The following is a 6,849-nucleotide window of genomic DNA, read 5'->3' as shown; positions in this document are numbered from 1 at the left end:
CCTGGGAATACCAGGTGCTGTAAGCTTTTAATACCTCCTTTAGCCAGAAGAGGGCGCTGTTGCCTCACTAGTGGAGAAAGGACTGAGAGAAACAGGCCAGTGGAAAATGAAACATGATTTTATTTGGCAGTCTGTCCTCTTTTTTTTTGTTGCAATTTTCATCAATGTTTTCAGTGAGTATTAATACATATTACGCTCTCTGGAGGCTGTTTTCAAAGTTCAGTTTTACATTCAAAAAGTACATGTAGCCTACTTACGTAAGGACTACTGCATTAACATATTTTAATTACTTGTACTTAGGTTACTCTTTACTTCCCCACAACACTCTGGTAACCATATTATACATTTGATTCAACTGGAAATATTCACCATCATTATAAATGTTTTCACATCAATAATAAACATTTACACCAAATCAGGAATTATTATAAATGATTACTATTAAGATTGAATTTAAAAAAAACCTGCAAACAAGTGATGCTTACTTATCAATCAATATTTTTTCAGAATCAATTGACGATTTTTCAGAAGTTGACCATTTTGCATCGTCACTTTTACTGTGGATTTATTAAGGTTTTCAATACTGCAAACTTGTGAACAGTGAACAGCAGAAATAAGTTTAAATGTTGCATTAAGGCACACAAGATTGAGGATTATTATAGTAGCCTAAGCAGTGATTGATTAAGATATAAGGGACAACTCGAAATTATGTTTTTATCACCACTTACTTGTTTTGAGGTAATCTTGAATGACAAATGAATAAATCAGCCATTGCAATGTTTCATGTAGAAATCATAACCCTGTGGGGCATACATATTTGATCCCCTCACATTCTCCATTGTAACTAATCATTAAAAAAACAATCCTCCATTAGGAATCACAAAGGAACACTTACTAATTATATGAAAATTCATAATTATTACAATCAGTCCCTATATATGCTATAGATGATCCCCAATCAAAATTCAGTGTAAGCTACTTTGTAGGAAAGTAGAAGCAATGATAGACAAATAAAAAAAGAACTGCAGTGCATAGCAGGAGGTTACAGCGCCCCCTGCTGGCTGAAGCAGGTATTAAAAGCTTACAGCACCTGGGATTCCCAGGCGGTCTCCCATCCAAGTACTAACCAGGCCAGTTTTGAAAGAGGGAAGTTAATCTTCACGGAATCGGTTTGTTCAATGTGTTTATCAGACGTTTGAACGTTCAGTTTGCCCGCAAGTCGTGAAACAAGTCTTAAAAACAAGCTGCAAGTCTTTAGTTAACTCCCAGCGTCAAAGTATTGCTGAATCTAGTAAGATTAAGTGTAAGTCTATCCATAGGCCCACACGTTTGAGTAGAAAAGTAATCAAATCAACTAGGTCATAGTCACTTGCTCTAATTTTGGCGAGGTGTTACTTTAAACCTAAGTATGTATAAATAACCCTTTAACAACCTGTTCATTCGCTTACGGCCATACCACCCTGAACACGCCCGATCTCGTCCGATCTCGGAAGCTAAGCAGGGTCGGGCCTGGTTAGTACTTGGATGGGAGACCGCCTGGGAATACCAGGTGCTGTAAGCTTTTAATACCTCCTTTAGCCAGAAGAGGGCGCTGTTGCCTCACTAGTGGAGAAAGGACTGAGAGAAACAGGCCAGTGGAAAATGAAACATGATTTTATTTGGCAGTCTGTCCTCTCTTTTTTTTTTGTTGTTGCAATTTTCATCAATGTTTTCAGTGAGTATTAATACATATTACGCTCTCTGGAGGCTGTTTTCAAAGTTCAGTTTTACATTCAAAAAGTACATGTAGCCTACTTACGTAAGGACTACTGCATTAACATATTTTAATTACTTGTACTTAGGTTACTCTTTACTTCCCCACAACACTCTGGTAGCCATATTATACATTTGATTCAACTGGAAATATTCACCATCATTATAAATGTTTTCACATCAATAATAAACATTTACACCAAATCAGGAATTATTATAAATGATTACTATTAAGATTGAATTTTAAAAAAACCTGCAAACAAGTGATGCTTACTTATCAATCAATTGACGATTTTTCAGAAGTTGACCATTTCGCATCGTCACTTTTACTGTGGATTTATTAAGGTTTTCAATCCTGCAAACTTGTGAACAGTGAACAGCAGAAATAAGTTTAAATGTTGCATTAAGGCACACAAGATTTAGGATTATTATAGTAGCCTAAGCAGTGATTGATTAAGATACAAGGGACAACTCGAAATTATGTTTTTATCACCACTTACTTGTTTTGAGGTAATCTTGAATGACAAATGAATAAATCAGCCATTGCAATGTTTCATGTAGAAATCATAACCCTGTGGGGCATACATATTTGATCCCCTCACATTCTCCATTGTAACTAATCATTAAAAAAACAATCCTCCATTAGGAATCACAAAGGAACACTTACTAATTATATGAAAATTCATAATTATTACAATCAGTCCCTATATATGCTATAGATGATCCCCAATCAAAATTCAGTGTAAGCTACTTTGTAGGAAAGTAGAAGCAATGATAGACAAATAAAAAAAGAACTGCAGTGCATAGCAGGAGGTTACAGCGTCCCCTGCTGGCTGAAGCAGGTATTGAAAGCTTACAGCACCTGGGATTCCCAGGCGGTCTCCCATCCAAGTACTAACCAGGCCAGTTTTGAAAGAGGGAAGTTAATCTTCACGGAATCGGTTTGTTCAATGTGTTTATCAGACGTTTGAACGTTCAGTTTGCCCGCAAGTCGTGAAACAAGTCTTAAAAACAAGCTGCAAGTCTTTAGTTAACTCCCAGCGTCAAAGTATTGCTGAATCTAGTAAGATTAAGTGTAAGTCTATCCATAGGCCCACACGTTTGAGTAGAAAAGTAATAAAATCAACTAGGTCATAGTCACTTGCTCTAATTTTGGCGAGGTGTTACTTTAAACCTAAGTATGTATAAATAACCCTTTAACAACCTGTTTATTCACTTACGGCCATACCACCCTGAACACGCCCGATCTCGGAAGCTAAGCAGGGTCGGGCCTGGTTAGTACTTGGATGGGAGACCGCCTGGGAATACCAGGTGCTGTAAGCTTTTAATACCTCCTTTAGCCAGAAGAGGGCGCTGTTGCCTCACTAGTGGAGAAAGGACTGAGAGAAACAGGCCAGTGGAAAATGAAACATGATTTTATTTGGCAGTCTGTCCTCTTTTTTTTTGTTGCAATTTTCATCAATGTTTTCAGTGAGTATTAATACATATTACGCTCTCTGGAGGCTGTTTTCAAAGTTCAGTTTTACATTCAAAAAGTACATGTAGCCTACTTACGTAAGGACTACTGCATTAACATATTTTAATTACTTGTACTTAGGTTACTCTTTACTTCCCCACAACACTCTGGTAGCCATATTATACATTTGATTCAACTGGAAATATTCACCATCATTATAAATGTTTTCACATCAATAATAAACATTTACACCAAATCAGGAATTATTATAAATGATTACTATTAAGATTGAATTTAAAAAAAACCTGCAAACAAGTGATGCTTACTTATCAATCAATTGACGATTTTTCAGAAGTTGACCATTTCGCATCGTCACTTTTACTGTGGATTTATTAAGGTTTTCAATCCTGCAAACTTGTGAACAGTGAACAGCAGAAATAAGTTTAAATGTTGCATTAAGGCACACAAGATTTAGGATTATTATAGTAGCCTAAGCAGTGATTGATTAAGATACAAGGGACAACTCGAAATTATGTTTTTATCACCACTTACTTGTTTTGAGGTAATCTTGAATGACAAATGAATAAATCAGCCATTGCAATGTTTCATGTAGAAATCATAACCCTGTGGGGCATACATATTTGATCCCCTCACATTCTCCATTGTAACTAATCATTAAAAAAACAATCCTCCATTAGGAATCACAAAGGAACACTTACTAATTATATGAAAATTCATAATTATTACAATCAGTCCCTATATATGCTATAGATGATCCCCAATCAAAATTCAGTGTAAGCTACTTTGTAGGAAAGTAGAAGCAATGATAGACAAATAAAAAAAGAACTGCAGTGCATAGCAGGAGGTTACAGCGTCCCCTGCTGGCTGAAGCAGGTATTAAAAGCTTACAGCACCTGGGATTCCCAGGCGGTCTCCCATCCAAGTACTAACCAGGCCAGTTTTGAAAGAGGGAAGTTAATCTTCACGGAATCGGTTTGTTCAATGTGTTTATCAGACGTTTGAACGTTCAGTTTGCCCGCAAGTCGTGAAACAAGTCTTAAAAACAAGCTGCAAGTCTTTAGTTAACTCCCAGCGTCAAAGTATTGCTGAATCTAGTAAGATTAAGTGTAAGTCTATCCATAGGCCCACACGTTTGAGTAGAAAAGTAATAAAATCAACTAGGTCATAGTCACTTGCTCTAATTTTGGCGAGGTGTTACTTTAAACCTAAGTATGTATAAATAACCCTTTAACAACCTGTTCATTTGCTTACGGCCATACCACCCTGAACACGCCCGATCTCGTCCGATCTCGGAAGCTAAGCAGGGTCGGGCCTGGTTAGTACTTGGATGGGAGACCGCCTGGGAATACCAGGTGCTGTAAGCTTTTAATACCTCCTTTAGCCAGAAGAGGGCGCTGTTGCCTCACTAGTGGAGAAAGGACTGAGAGAAACAGGCCAGTGGAAAATGAAACATGATTTTATTTGGCAGTCTGTCCTCTTTTTTTTTGTTGCAATTTTCATCAATGTTTTCAGTGAGTATTAATACATATTACGCTCTCTGGAGGCTGTTTTCAAAGTTCAGTTTTACATTCAAAAAGTACATGTAGCCTACTTACGTAAGGACTACTGCATTAACATATTTTAATTACTTGTACTTAGGTTACTCTTTACTTCCCCACAACACTCTGGTAGCCATATTATACATTTGATTCAACTGGAAATATTCACCATCATTATAAATGTTTTCACATCAATAATAAACATTTACACCAAATCAGGAATTATTATAAATGATTACTATTAAGATTGAATTTAAAAAAAACCTGCAAACAAGTGATGCTTACTTATCAATCAATTGACGATTTTTCAGAAGTTGACCATTTCGCATCGTCACTTTTACTGTGGATTTATTAAGGTTTTCAATCCTGCAAACTTGTGAACAGTGAACAGCAGAAATAAGTTTAAATGTTGCATTAAGGCACACAAGATTTAGGATTATTATAGTAGCCTAAGCAGTGATTGATTAAGATACAAGGGACAACTCGAAATTATGTTTTTATCACCACTTACTTGTTTTGAGGTAATCTTGAATGACAAATGAATAAATCAGCCATTGCAATGTTTCATGTAGAAATCATAACCCTGTGGGGCATACATATTTGATCCCCTCACATTCTCCATTGTAACTAATCATTAAAAAAACAATCCTCCATTAGGAATCACAAAGGAACACTTACTAATTATATGAAAATTCATAATTATTACAATCAGTCCCTATATATGCTATAGATGATCCCCAATCAAAATTCAGTGTAAGCTACTTTGTAGGAAAGTAGAAGCAATGATAGACAAATAAAAAAAGAACTGCAGTGCATAGCAGGAGGTTACAGCGTCCCCTGCTGGCTGAAGCAGGTATTAAAAGCTTACAGCACCTGGGATTCCCAGGCGGTCTCCCATCCAAGTACTAACCAGGCCAGTTTTGAAAGAGGGAAGTTAATCTTCACGGAATCGGTTTGTTCAATGTGTTTATCAGACGTTTGAACGTTCAGTTTGCCCGCAAGTCGTGAAACAAGTCTTAAAAACAAGCTGCAAGTCTTTAGTTAACTCCCAGCGTCAAAGTATTGCTGAATCTAGTAAGATTAAGTGTAAGTCTATCCATAGGCCCACACGTTTGAGTAGAAAAGTAATAAAATCAACTAGGTCATAGTCACTTGCTCTAATTTTGGCGAGGTGTTACTTTAAACCTAAGTATGTATAAATAACCCTTTAACAACCTGTTCACTCGCTTACGGCCATACCACCCTGAACACGCCCGATCTCGTCCGATCTCGGAAGCTAAGCAGGGTCGGGCCTGGTTAGTACTTGGATGGGAGACCGCCTGGGAATACCAGGTGCTGTAAGCTTTTAATACCTCCTTTAGCCAGAAGAGGGCGCTGTTGCCTCACTAGTGGAGAAAGGACTGAGAGAAACAGGCCAGTGGAAAATGAAACATGATTTTATTTGGCAGTCTGTCCTCTTTTTTTTTGTTGCAATTTTCATCAATGTTTTCAGTGAGTATTAATACATATTACGCTCTCTGGAGGCTGTTTTCAAAGTTCAGTTTTACATTCAAAAAGTACATGTAGCCTACTTACGTAAGGACTACTGCATTAACATATTTTAATTACTTGTACTTAGGTTACTCTTTACTTCCCCACAACACTCTGGTAGCCATATTATACATTTGATTCAACTGGAAATATTCACCATCATTATAAATGTTTTCACATCAATAATAAACATTTACACCAAATCAGGAATTATTATAAATGATTACTATTAAGATTGAATTTAAAAAAAACCTGCAAACAAGTGATGCTTACTTATCAATCAATTGACGATTTTTCAGAAGTTGACCATTTCGCATCGTCACTTTTACTGTGGATTTATTAAGGTTTTCAATCCTGCAAACTTGTGAACAGTGAACAGCAGAAATAAGTTTAAATGTTGCATTAAGGCACACAAGATTTAGGATTATTATAGTAGCCTAAGCAGTGATTGATTAAGATACAAGGGACAACTCGAAATTATGTTTTTATCACCACTTACTTGTTTTGAGGTAATCTTGAATGACAAATGAATAAATCAGCCATTGCAATGTT

General features: G+C 36.6%; 4 non-coding genes and 1 pseudogene across 4 annotated transcripts in view; all 5 read left to right on the top strand.

Moving 5' to 3' along the window:
- LOC136181716 (5S ribosomal RNA) overlaps nucleotides 1-26 on the top strand; it is a 119-nt gene extending 93 nt beyond the window's left edge. The window contains exon 1 of the ribosomal RNA XR_010668063.1: nucleotides 1-26. This exon is cut by the window's left edge and continues 93 nt beyond it. This is a non-coding gene — a ribosomal RNA (5S ribosomal RNA).
- Nucleotides 27-1,442: 1,416 nt separating this feature from the next.
- On the top strand, nucleotides 1,443-1,561 carry LOC136182148 (5S ribosomal RNA). Its single transcript, XR_010668466.1, has one exon. It is a non-coding gene; the product is annotated as a 5S ribosomal RNA (ribosomal RNA).
- Nucleotides 1,562-2,966: 1,405 nt separating this feature from the next.
- LOC136181850 (5S ribosomal RNA) lies at nucleotides 2,967-3,075 on the top strand (annotated as a pseudogene).
- Nucleotides 3,076-4,474: 1,399 nt separating this feature from the next.
- Nucleotides 4,475-4,593, top strand: LOC136182146 (5S ribosomal RNA). Its single transcript, XR_010668464.1, has one exon. It is a non-coding gene; the product is annotated as a 5S ribosomal RNA (ribosomal RNA).
- A 1,399-nt stretch (nucleotides 4,594-5,992) lies between these two features.
- LOC136182145 (5S ribosomal RNA) lies at nucleotides 5,993-6,111 on the top strand. Its single transcript, XR_010668463.1, has one exon. It is a non-coding gene; the product is annotated as a 5S ribosomal RNA (ribosomal RNA).
- Nucleotides 6,112-6,849: the final 738 nt, after the last annotated feature.

Source organism: Labrus bergylta, chromosome 13 (genome assembly GCF_963930695.1).
Source record: "Labrus bergylta chromosome 13, fLabBer1.1, whole genome shotgun sequence".
Taxonomy (NCBI): Eukaryota; Metazoa; Chordata; class Actinopteri; order Labriformes; family Labridae; genus Labrus; species Labrus bergylta.
This window is presented reverse-complemented; position numbering and strand designations above follow the sequence as displayed.